This window comes from Pyrgilauda ruficollis, unplaced genomic scaffold (assembly GCF_017590135.1).
Source record: "Pyrgilauda ruficollis isolate IOZ18807 unplaced genomic scaffold, ASM1759013v1 scaffold7, whole genome shotgun sequence".
NCBI lineage: Eukaryota > Metazoa > Chordata > Aves > Passeriformes > Passeridae > Pyrgilauda > Pyrgilauda ruficollis.
Window position 1 is genome coordinate 11,188,393 of NW_024528821.1, and position 13,068 is coordinate 11,201,460.

A 13,068-nucleotide genomic window follows, 5' to 3' on the forward strand; every position below is an offset into this window, starting at 1 on the left:
GCTCACACTTGTCAGCAGCTGAACAGAAAGAGAATTACTCTGCAAATTTAAAACAAATCAGACAACTTTGTTTGTGATATTCTGCAGTTAGCAATAGTTGAACATTCATACCTGAATCTAGAATAGCAAGGAGACAAAGCAATTTTACTGGATTTAACTTGAGCTGATAAACAAAGCTTTGTTAAAGTTATCAGAACTTAATATAGTAACACTATGAAGAAATGGAGGCTCCGGTGATCTTACAATAACAAACTACTTGGAATCTGTGTTTTCATTAAACATGATATTTATACTTGTGCTTCCTAGGATTCATGGGAATGGAGACACACAGCAATGTTCGAAAGGTATGCTGAGTTTTCCTAGCTATAGTAACAACATACAGAGCCAGTATGAATATACTGCCTTGTGTCTCCCATACAGAATTAAAAGCATAAAATACAAAGTCCTAAAACCAAAGGCATGTGTGTCAGAACCATAACTGCACAGATGAGATAATACATAATAGGTAGGATTTCAGAAATAACATACAGAATAGCGCAGAACTCTAGGAATTTGTAAGACAGTATCCAAGTTAAGCTAGGACAACCACGAAGGAAAAAGGCAAACAAAAGTATTTAAGTGTTAAGCAGAAAAGAACATAAATCCTTTACAAAATATATATGGAAAAGCAGCAGTCCTGAAGTGTCAAGCTAATAGCAGCATCTAAGTTATCAGAGTCACCAAAGTAAGCACCAGCATCTTAACACTAGTAAATACGTATTTAATCCAATTAAGTCAAGAGTAGACATTCATCCCACTAAAGCTTAATAAAATTTTAGGATAAGATATAAAGACATACAGTGGTACAAAACAAGACACAAGAATGATCCAAGGCAGTGAAGGCAGTTTTCCAGGTATCAGCTGTCCCTAACCAACAGCACCAACCAAATGAAACACAATAAAACAGTGCCACAACCAACTAACCAAGTCTACGGAAATAAATACATCTCTTTCAAGCTCATTTAGCCAGTTGCATTTTAGCACAAAGGAACTATACTCAGAAACAAAGATAAGGTAGCAGAAGTCTCCAAAGTTACAACACTACAAAAAAAAAAAGAAGTAGCATAAAGCAGAGCATTCCAATTTCAAAGAAGTTAAAATATGCAAACAGCTAAAATCCCAGAGAAAGCCCACACCAGAGAAATATGTGCTGATATATATTTCCAAAGGACAGAAACCCAACAACAATTTCCTGCAATAGTGAAAGATACCAAATCAGGGGAGATTTAGAAGCAAAACTACTTGGGCTGGAAGGGACCTCTCTAAGTCACCTGGTCCAATCCCCCTTCAATGAGCAGGGGCATCTTGAAGTAGATCAGGTCGCTCAGAGCCCTGTCCAACCTCACCTCAAATGTTTCCAGGCATGAGGCATCCTCTCTGAGCAACCTGTGACAGTGTTTCACCATCCTTGCAAAAAGCTTTTTCCTTTAACTAGCCTAAATTGATCCTCTTTTACATTAAATCATCACTCTTGTCCCATCCAGGGCCAAAAATAGGCCCTGATAAAAACCTTGTGCCCATCTTTCATTTGGACTCCCTTTAGGTACCGGAAAGTGCTATAAGGTCTTCCTGGAACCTTCTCTTCTCCAGGCTGAACATCCCCAACTCTCAGCCTGTCTTCAGAGGAGAGATATTCCAGTCCAAGATCATTAACCATAATGATGTTGTTTGCGCTCCCTTATCTCAATTGGTAGATCACAGAACCTCCTGTTTCTGCTTTACCACCACTGCCACAGGGTCTAAAATCCTTCCAAGCATAACCTCTTAGTAATGGAGGTCACAGCCCTCACCTTCCCTCAAATGATCCTCGTGATTCTACTGATCTGAGACTGGATTATGCCACTAGTGGGTTTTCTCCCTTGATGTCTAAATAATATTCCCTATTCACATGTACTTACTAAATCTACATTTTCCAGGGAAGCCATATGAGCTTTCAAGTCTCTTTGAAAGCCTTATCAAATCAAGATGGAACCAGAACACACAAAGCATGCCAGCAGTGCAAGGCCTCAATGGAATACTGCCCATGCAGAATCTATCTCTGTCCTTCTGCACCAAGGTTTCCAAGTCAGTTAAATCAAATTCATCAATAATCACTATATAAAAAAATCTGCATCCTACAAAAACAACATCACAAAAACTCTTTCAATCTGAAGCTGTTTGTTCAGCACCAATTCTACACCAGGCTTCCCATCCTAAGTAAAATGCACTTCAGAATTGTTGCCAATTCTCTGCTAGACTGTACAGCAGCTGCACAACTCAACACAGACTGCTGAATTTGTTTGTGAAGAGCCAGAAACGCTCCCTCTCCCAGAAAAAGCATTCTCTTGTTCTCTAATGAGCCCTGCATTTGACAGGTCAAGTCATTGTCCTCAAAGGATTCAACACAAACAAATACAAACAAAATTCACAACAGTCAAGTGACTGCTAAATCACCAAACCAATTACAAGTGTGTCAGCTGCCTGCCCACTCCCTACTATGGTGAACCTTCTACAGGCTCACTATAGTAGGGAGTTTTCAAGATACTAGAAGGAAGATCTCACAATAACAAAAACTGGTATCCTGACAATGGAAATCTACAAATGGCAGCTAAAGAAACAACTTGGCAGAAAATTAGTCAGAAAATTTCTCAGTGCCACCAGTTCCTACGCACTTCTATATATAAGTTCTTAAAAATAAAAAACTCTTGTAGCCTGTACATGGAAGGCAGATATTGAATAAAGAATAGCTAGAGGAAGTAAAAATAAAAAATCTCAATTCTGTCTTGATTGATATTTCTCCTGTCTGCTCTTGAAGTTTTTTGTTTTACTGTATTAACGTGGAAATTAACTCCCACCCTATTTTCAAAGTAAATCACAACTTTCAAGAAGACCTAACTAAAGGTCTGTAACATTACTCTTTTAAGAGAACTGTAAGTCCTCTCACAAAGAGAGGTGATAGAGTAGAACACATGCCATCATGGATCTGATAGTTAGATAATTTTTGTGCTTTACATCACCATTGCAAATAAAAGCAACACCTTCTTTAGTAGTAATACATATAATTATTTTCTAAGGCCTGCTTACCAGCAATTATTCTATTTCTCACAATTTATGCTAACAATCATTTCTGTCCACTTGTACTCACTTATTGCTAATCTTGTATTTGTTCCATGTGTACTACCTTTCCCTTGCCACGATTATCTTTTTTCCTGGACTGCTGCTTAATATTCATTCTGGTAGCCGAGTTCTAGAGTGGAAGTTCAGTCCTGTGAGCAGATCAAAGGAAGCAGTGGTTTTCCCTCCAACAGCTAAATCTACCTAGATTAGGTGATGTGACAGAAGTGAGTAGGTTTTTTAAGGAAGCATTTGTCAGATTACCTCTAGAATCAACATTACATCTGTAAGAAAACTATGCCTGAAGGCTGATCCGTGGCTTTCTAAACCCACCCAGTCTATTTTCACTGCTCTGCATCCCCTGCAGGGAATGCATACCTCTCCCACATTGTCAGAAGCTGATGCAGTTGACAGGAAAGCCTATGGGACAGCAAACACAGCTTCCCAGTTTCCTATTAAGAAAGCCTTCAGTTGCTCTTTGCTCATTCTTCTTGAAAGACATCCCCTTAGGCCACTGTAGTTCTGTTGCTAAAGATTTAAGTGATGATTCCACAGGAGAAATGGAAATTGCATCTGTTATGCAATGATATACTATATTCAAAAATGACACTGTAACAGTTAAAACTACCTCCCCCTACTCAGACTTTCCTCCCAACTTTCCTTTAAGAACATGTACAACCCATCAGACTCATCCTCTGCCATCTGCTGTTTAGTTCCATCTTCCACTACATGAATACACATAATGCCAAGGAGAAAGTACCATTCTGAGCTGGTCTGTGCTTTAAAAAGCAGACTAAGTGGACTATGATTTCATAGACTATGACAAAGTAATTTACAAATCATTGCTGGATTCCATCCCTAAGAAAGAAGACATTGGGACTACCCTGCCTAAGTCACTCACAGGGCAGCACGACACTTCTGGAGGTGCTCTCTTTCAAGCAGCAGGCAGGGTCTTGGCTGGACACAGAAACTCAGACACTTCCCACACTGATGGGGCCAGTGACATCCCAGTCTCTGCTGTACAGCCTTTCCACTCACTACATGCAATAACGTCGCACAGGAGTTACTTACATATGGTTGGGAAAAAACACATTCTATCTTACACAAAAGTGTATTACAGTCTACTAAAAGGCACTTACTTTTGTTCTCTCTTGCTCAGAAGTCTCCAGCTTCAACCAGTCATTTCAGTTGTATAAAGCATAGATGCACACTTCAGTGTCAGATGTCAGGAAACTTGTGTTCATTCCTTCAACTTTACAGCAACATTTGGTTTTTGTGCTGTAGCTGGCCCCTAACAGGAATGGAACAGGTAGAAAGACATTGTTAGCACTGCCAGAAAATTTCAATTGACATTACTTTTGAAAACTTCAGAAAGGAAGCAAAATCCCAGAATAGTTGCTATCAAAACAATCTGGAGAAAGGAAACAAACAGTACTAGTTCTTTTTATGTGCTACCTTATGTCAGGAGGTTTGGCATCAAGTAGGTGGAATTGAGAACCTTCTCTTCTAAAACTCTTAAGGACTGGTTTTAAAATGTTGCTAATCAGTTTCCTTTCCCAAACACACTTAGGAATGACTTTCATATGAAAAGCCCTGTAACTTGGCAAAGTCAGAAGCAATAGACCATGAAACAAAAAACTTATTTCTACCCAATTCAAGTTCTTAGAGAAACTAGTATTTTGTGTTCTTTGAAACAACTCACAAATACCTACAGTTTTACAGTTACTTCTCATTAAATCAGCTGTGCAGTCTGAATTAACTATTGGTATTTAACTCTGTAACTCTACATAGAGGAATACAATAGCACAGGGTCTGATCTACCTTGATGATGCTACATGCCCATGTCTTCAGTGAGAGTGTTTTCTGCAAGTTTCCTTCTGACCAAGCACAGAATGATAAACAGTGCAAAAAGGGAGAATTCTACATTTTATTGAAAGCAGCTCTATAGCTCATCTCCTGGGACACCTGCCACACAATGAAGTCACATACAGCGCCAGAAATTCCGTGTGTTAAAACTCTGTTAATAAATGTACAGCCTAACCTTTTTAACCACCTAAATACAAATTAACTCCAAAAAGAAAACTGTAGCAAGGAAGAGGTTCTGGTTTTACATCATACCATTGCTGTACCATCAGATACCTGGTCCTTTGAATATGGCTAATGATAAACAGATGTATGACCACTACACTGGGCACAATTCCTGCCCAGAAAAGGAGCTGTGCCATAGAGCCAAGCTACTTTTTAAACATCCAGTTTCTGTCAGTGCCTATTGTGGCAACCCAATCTACAGACCCACAACTAAACACTCTCAAAATTTTAACACTGAGTTTGCCTATGCTGCTTTTATAGCACTAAGAAAAATGGGGTTTTCTGTGAAAAAAGCTAATACCCTTCTTGTGCTCTTAAAACACGCACATCTGAAAAAAGCCCACACCAACAAAACAAAATCCACCACCCACAGAAAGTAGAAAACATGCCTTTTGACTGCCACAACACAAAAACCAGCAAGCAGAAGATCTGTTATCTTCAAGAATAATTTCTTGATTTAAATAAACTAAGAAGTTTCCTCTGAAATGGAAGGTTTCAGCTTTTCAGTCGTGAGCACTGAAATAAGTCACATGCCTCAGAACAAAATTTAAGCCAGTCAGAAATGAACACTACAGCGGCTTAAAGGTCTGAAAGCGAATCAAGAGCACTCAGGTTATTTTCATATCATGAAGAGGACTGAACAGGAAAGGTAAAAATTACACTTCAGAGGTGTCTTTGCTGAGCCACACTTCAGCAATGTCTCGTTCCCAGATGGATGCTGCACCCTGGGTGGGAATCAGGAGAGACCGGAGCCGAGCGGCCACAAGGAGCCCGGGCAACCGAGCCCCGGCAGCCGCTGCGCCCCACCGACACTGCCCAGACCCACGGACATTGCCCGGGCCCCGCACGGACACACAGCTCCCGCAAAGCCGGGCTCCCGCACCGGCACTGCCGGGCCCCAGTAACACACAGCAGTCCCACACCGGCACTCCCGGGCCCTGGAGACACACAGCAGCCCCACACCGGCATTGCCGGGCCCCAGTAACACACAGCAGTCCCACACCGGCACTGCCGGGCCCCAGTAACACACAGCAGTCCCACACCGGCACTGCCGGGCCCCAGTAACACACAGCAGCCCCGCACCGGCACTGCCGGGCCCTGGAGACACACAGCAACCCCACACTGGCACTCACCGGCACTGCCGGGCCCCAGTGACGCTCCCCAGCCCCGCACCGGCACTGCCGGGCCCCAATAACACACAGCAGCCCCGCACCGGCACTGCCGGGCCCCAGTGACTCTCCCCAGCCCCGCACCGGCACTGCCGGGCCCCAATAACACACAGCAGCCCCGCACCGGCACTGCCGGGCCCCAATAACACACAGCAGCCCCGCACCGGCACTCACCGACACTTCCCGTGCAGCCGCCGCCGCCGCGGGCCCGAACGCGGCGCTCACGTGACGGGTCCGCGCCCCTCCCACACCGCCGGGGCTGCCGGGAGCTGCGGCCGAGGGGCGGGGCTGTGGGGAACGGGGCGGGGCTCCGAGGACGGGCGGGAGCGGCCCCCTCAGGCCGTGAGGGCGGGCGGGGCTCAATGGCGCCCTGAGGCGCTCGGGCTGTGGCCGTCGCTGTGGTCGCCGCCGTCCCCCCCGCAGAGCGGTCCCGAAGGAAGATGGAGTGATCAGACAACCCAGGCCTTCTGGATGATCCCTGGACACCAATGAACACTATAATAAAAGGAGTAAACGATAAGAATAAACACTATGCTAAAGGAAGTAAAAGAATTGGTGATGAAAATGGCAGTGGTACCATTCATGTAAAATTAAAATGAAATAAAAATTGTCCATAAAGTGGCCTGTTGGCCCTGTACAGGGAGCAGCTGTGCGTGTCTGGAGGGCAGGGTGGAGATCGGGGCACTCTCTGTGGTCTGATGGTCTCTGCTCTCAGGGAAAGGGGGTCTGTGATATTGTCAAGCCTTTTGGATGTCATAAATCATATTTTTGAGCTACAAAACAGCAATGTCCAGCTTCTTCAGTGGTGTGACCAACTCTAACTTAGTCCCCCATTAGTGGAAGGACAATTCCTCCCTGCTTGCAAGACTGTATACCACAGAAGAGCTGATCAAAGAAAAGATTTAAAAAAAAATAATACAAAAAGTAACTTGGGCTCCTTTGTGAGCAGTTAGGAGCTCCATACCCAGATTAAGAAGCCCTCACAGAGCCGGCAGTGCTCCCCTCACACCTGCACAGGGCCGGCACTGGCTCTGGCTCCTCTGGGGGAAGATCATCCCCTGCCAGTTCACCAGCATTGTACCAACAACTGTATCAAAGATACCATATCACCTCTGCTTTTCCATGTCTTCTTGGAAAAGTCTTCATCCACTTTCATTCTGGCAGTTATTTCTTCTCTATGAACTAATAGTTACACCATCTGAAGAGCTGACTCTGACCTAAAGGCTCTTTGAGGTGAACCATGCGTTTGTACAAGGCAAGAAGTACTTTCAGAAGAAGCCACAAGACAGTAATTTTGACAATAATTTTATGCATTACTTTTAAGTGTCACCTTTATTATCAACAATTTACATGTGGAATTCCAAAAACTTTAGAAAATCAAACCCAGAAAAACACAAGGGAACTGGGCTGCTGTCTCTTATGACAGAAAAAAAAAATGTTTCTGGAGTGAAAAATATTTTCCTACAATAAGCATGGAACTGTGTGTTTTATATGAATAAGCAGCAGGAGTAAGCAGTGAGCAAAAGGAGATGAAATGTTCACCTCATTCACGCAAGCAGTCTTGTCTGCTGTCTTCTGGTATGATATACCTTTGCCTCTGGCATTATCCTCTCAGCAAAGATTAGCTAAAAAATCCACTGATGCAGTTTTGAAGTCTTGCTTTGATGTATTCCAGCGTGGTGTATATATATATGTATGTATGTATAGGTCTACACACATTTGTATGTGTACACACAGAGGATTCTTTACTTAATCATTGTTTCAAGGTTTCATTCAAATCACGTTTTAAAGGTTTTTCTGTCATCATGAGAACTAGAACTCATTTCTGACACTTCATGACTCAGATCACTAAAAGTGCTCTCCCAAATGTTCTCATAAATTTATTTCCATCAGTTTTGTCCTAGATTTTTTCCAACCTGGCTTATGCCCTTTGCATTTCTTTCAGACGACAAAGTCTCAAACAGCCTCTTGCTCATATGACCTTTAATGATCACAACTATTATTCCACCTGAATCTGTCAAGTGAAATACTCACCCTTGTTCAGTGACTGACCTGTCCCTTTTTTCCCCCAACGTTTCTAAGACTGGCACATTTTTGAGGGACTGTTTTTTACATGCCTTCTGGCTTCCAGTCGGTATTAACCAGGTCTTTCTCCTTGGGTCTGTGCTCTAGCCACTCCACACTTTATCCCCAGATAATGTGTACTATGACCACAGCTCAAATGACCTTTTCCACTCATTTGTTTTTCCCAGCTATGCCTTCTCAATGCAGATTGACTTGCTTTCCTAAAAAACTTTAGCTTGCATCTCTAGTACCTTCTTACGACTATTCTGTGTGACTTCATCTTCCACCGCACTCAGTCACAATCGTCCTGTGAATCCCACACATGCATGGTCAGGCACCCAAAGGTGACGTGAACTGCAAGAGATGTGCTTAGTCCCCTGACTGATGATTCACCCAATAGCTCCTTGGATCTGCAAGAGCATAAATTATTAACGTTATGAACATTTTGTTACTAAGGTGGGGTGTGGGGATGTTTAGGCTCTCTGTATTTCTCAGCCTGCTCCTCGAACTGTTGTACTGCAGGATACAGTGCCTCGGTTGTAGTCAGCCCAGACGGCACACAAATACTCCACCCTCCAATCCCTGCACCATCTGGATAAAAACTGGTTAATTGACAATGCTAATGTCATTTTCAGCTCAGTAGAGTTAAAATAGTGTCAAGCCTTCTCCCACAAGTACTCTCTACTTTATCTATTATGCTATTATCTGCCTGTATGTAATCATCTTTGACTCAGACCTTTCCCTAGCCCTTTATGGTCAGACTATGTCTAAATCTGTCCATGTAGCTAAAACTCCCATCATCTCAAATCTCAATTACTGCAACATCCTTTCCCTTGGCCTTGAAAAATATAACCTTGTCTTACTCATATTTATTGAGAACACTACTACAGTGACCATTTTTCTAAGTCTGTCATTCTCACCGTGTTATTCCACTCTTTTCCTCCCTGTGCTGGCTCAGCCTACTCTATCATGTGGATCCTTACCTACCTGTCTTTGCTTTGGAAGGCCTTGGCAGCCTGTCTGCTTGCCATTTCCATTCCCTGCTGACATCTAACTGCAGCTCCAATCAGCTCACATGCCAGCTTTCACAGCCCATTTGTAACACATTTAAACATGTTCTTTTGTGCATTCTCATTGCTGCCTTTTATTTCCAAGAATCCTATAAACGGCCCAAAAGTTACTGGCAATTTTCCTTAAAACCTCTCCTTAAAACTTTTTCTTCTTGCAGTGTCTACAATAGAGGATCTCAGTTCATTATGCTGCCTCTCCTGCCTGTATTCCTCAGTTCTCTAATTTCATAGTTTATAAAGTATAAAAAGTATTGACCCTGATACACACCAGGCTCTTGTAGCACTATGGTAATGCAAATAATAAATACACATGTAAAACTGAGATGCCAGGGGAAACTAAGGTATTATGAGATTGATGATATCAAAGTGCAGTTTGAGAGCACAACAATACCTGATAATAATATTAACTCATTTTCCTCCTATTCTGGAGAAAAAAAACTAAGTGGAGGTGAGGAGTCTGCATCTTTAAATCAAGCCCATAGGTCAAGTTAAGGATGATTTATGTCCATTTACCACAGTAATTTTCTCCTGCTGTTTTCAGGTGCTGTTGTGACAGATAAAATGGAAAGGACACTACAGTGTTAAACATCACAAATCCATAGATGTGTCTGTATGTTCACATGTGTACATTTTTTTTAAAACTTTTATGAGTTAGATATTAGAATAGATATGGTATATCAGTGATTCTTTTGCTTTTCTAGCATAGTACTACTTACACCCTTTGTTTCCTGTCATTGTCCTTTGTTTGCTAACCTGATGTTTATTTTTGTCTCTGCTAAATAAAGACGTCCAGATTTAATTCTTTTAAGCTGTACTTTAAGACCTCTTTAACCTATTTCTGCCTAGCTTTCCCCTCAATTAGCCTAATTGTTTCTTTATCAAGTAACATGTCACCAAATAAGACACGCATAGCACCCTAAAAAAAAAAATCTGCCCCTTTCTGCTTGACTCACGATAGCAATAAGGTGAGTTATATAAGAGGTTTCTTGTATTTCTGGATCCTGCGACTCCCAAGGGCTGGAAATAGCAATTGTATTTTGGGAAGCACTTTCAGAAACACTGACTGAATGCTTGTTATTGTGATTTCAGGCAGATGATAGCTGGCTTTTGGATATCTGGGTTTGCACACACAGCACTGCTGTCACCAAAACCTGGCACTGATGCATATAATATATACCTGTCTATGTGTATGTACATAAATACATACAAATCTGCTGTCACCACTAGACACACACTGATTCCTTGTCTTCAAAGACAAGGGAAATTAGTATCAGGTATGTGTTGGTCCTATATTTATGTAGGCACACCCCCCCCTTATATTCTGTATGTAAATATTAGAAGCAGTTAGTATGTTTTATTTGAGAAATAGCTGCATTTCACAGAAAGGCAAACTCATTCTCACACGTATCATACCTAATGTATCATACATTTGCATAGTACATAAAGGTTTTAAGAAATCTGGAGTATTTGGATTAGAACAACCAAACAAATGGAAGCTAGTAATATCCACTGAATTACCTGATCTGTTAGTGGAATTAATTCTAGTAGAACAATGCTACAGCTTAAGAGAAATAGAAGAAAATCTTAAAGAACACAAAATAGCACACAAAATAAATAACACACAAAAGCATAAGCTTCCAGTACACTTTCTATTGGAAACTGCAATATAAAATTATCTGTTAAATGTATAAATATAGCTGTAAAAGAGAAGGACCGTTTAGACTAATACCTGTTAAGTGCTTTGCTTTTGCTCTGTGCTCTGAAGTTCTGTGAAGGGCTGAGGTTTCATCCAAATCCTGAAAGAACTCCAGTGACACAACTCAGGCAGCTGAGACTGCAGGAGTGAAGTGGCTGAAGTTAAAACACCTTGTAAAAGCAAAAGCATCTTGGTATCAAACAGTTTTATCAGTGAAAGAAAACTGTGCAAGATGGACCCCCAAACACCCCCTCCTATTGTCAAGGTCCACACATGTGAAGGTTTAACATGTGAAGCTTTTACAATAGTGTCTGAATCACTCACAATTCAGCATGTAAGAATTATTTTAGGCATCATTTTTAGTATGTGAATGAGTGCAACAGAGACAGGCTGTCACAGCAGAGCTAATACATGCTCCATTCAGAAATACTCTTTGTTTTATCGCTCAGGAGTCACAGCAGTTGATAGGGCAGGACAGGAAGGCAGCATTTCCTACTCACAGTGGAATATCTGAATTTTGAAAACACAACACAGCCCCTTTCAGCTGTCATCCCACAACAAAGAGGAGGTAGCTTCAAAATTCAGACAAGCTCCAGACAGCAGATTGCAGTTGCTGAATGGCAACGGGTCACAGACCAGCTAGAGAGCCTGCAGCAAGACCAGCATTTTGAAAGCCTTTTCTCTTTTGAATAGTGCATCTATTTAGATCAGATAATATTTTTGTTTGATTTCCATGATAGTATTTGCTGTCATATTGTCAACCACAGTAAGTGCTTGTGCACCATAGGCAGCCAATGAGTGGGCAAGCTGTTCTAGGCACCACTGCTCACAAGAACTTTACTGATTTCTGTTTCTCTAAAGCCCAGTTGATCCAATAATTTGGAAGAAATTCTTCACTATCAGGTGTTAGTGATGACCTTCTTACTGGATTCAAGCCTCTGTCAGCAGAGGCTGCCAGATCATACCTCATGGAACTGAAAGGAGCTTTGAGTTCTCCAAAGTTCATGCTTTATTGATTCTGGTTTAATTCAAATTTTCCGTTACCATGTTTTGTAGGCAAAATGGATCTAATCTTGTTATTCTGGGGTGTTAATCTATAATGAAAAAGAAAACGCACCACCATAGTCATTTTGCCTAAATATGTCATGGTGGGAAGAAGAGAAACTGGGTTTCAAATGCAGTTTTCTTTCCCATTGTTAGAGAATATTGCCATTTACGGGCAGGATTAAAACGAACTGGCATTCATGGTGCTAGCAGCAGCCTTCACTGCAGCAATCAATGAAGATCTTTCTCTTAAGTCCTGTGGGACCAAGGATCAGTCCTGTGGGACTGAAAGAGCCATACTGCTGTGGATCATTTGTCCTGGCACATCTTTACACTCTGGTGAATAGGAGAAAATAATTTAATTATGAAGCAGAATTTCTTTGGTTGCTCTAATGAGTGGAACAAACCCTCTCTCAGCTCTGCAAAATCACTGAGACAAAGTGGGGTCTCAGCAGCCCTGAATATCACATCAGGTGATGATATAGGTTCTTCACACAATTAGCAAATCTTCAAGCAGCCACCTGAAAGAAATAATGGCTTTTATTGGAGCTAATGCAGTCATTTCTTCCATGAAGCTTCTTGTGAATAATTCTTGCTGGAAAAATTGTACACGATTTCTTTTCATTTATATTTTAATGCAATTTATTATACAACAGTGACCCTCATTCAGGGTTCAGGAGATCAGAGCACTTACAGTAATCTTCACAGCACTTTTTATCTCCAGCTACAGCTTACATTCACAGCATGAAAAGAATAAGAAGTTAATGTACCAAATCAGAAGGTCTCTGTGTAGCAGTGTTAATCT

At 41.7% G+C, this 13,068-nt stretch overlaps 1 protein-coding gene across 9 annotated transcripts in view; it reads right to left on the minus strand.

Annotated features, from left to right (window-relative positions):
* The window catches only part of MTM1 (myotubularin 1), a 42,038-nt gene extending 35,410 nt beyond the window's left edge, over positions 1-6,628 (minus strand). For 8 of the 9 annotated variants that reach the window (XM_041485160.1, XM_041485158.1, XM_041485155.1 and 5 more), the window contains exons 1-2: positions 6,564-6,628; positions 4,272-4,423 (exon numbers count right to left, since the gene is read on the minus strand). The gene's annotated coding sequence lies outside the window, so the exon portion shown is untranslated. Of the gene's footprint in view, positions 1-4,271; positions 4,424-6,353; positions 6,441-6,563 lie in introns of those variants that run through there. The other variant, XM_041485154.1, reaches the window with a different exon arrangement.
* Positions 6,629-13,068: the final 6,440 nt, after the last annotated feature.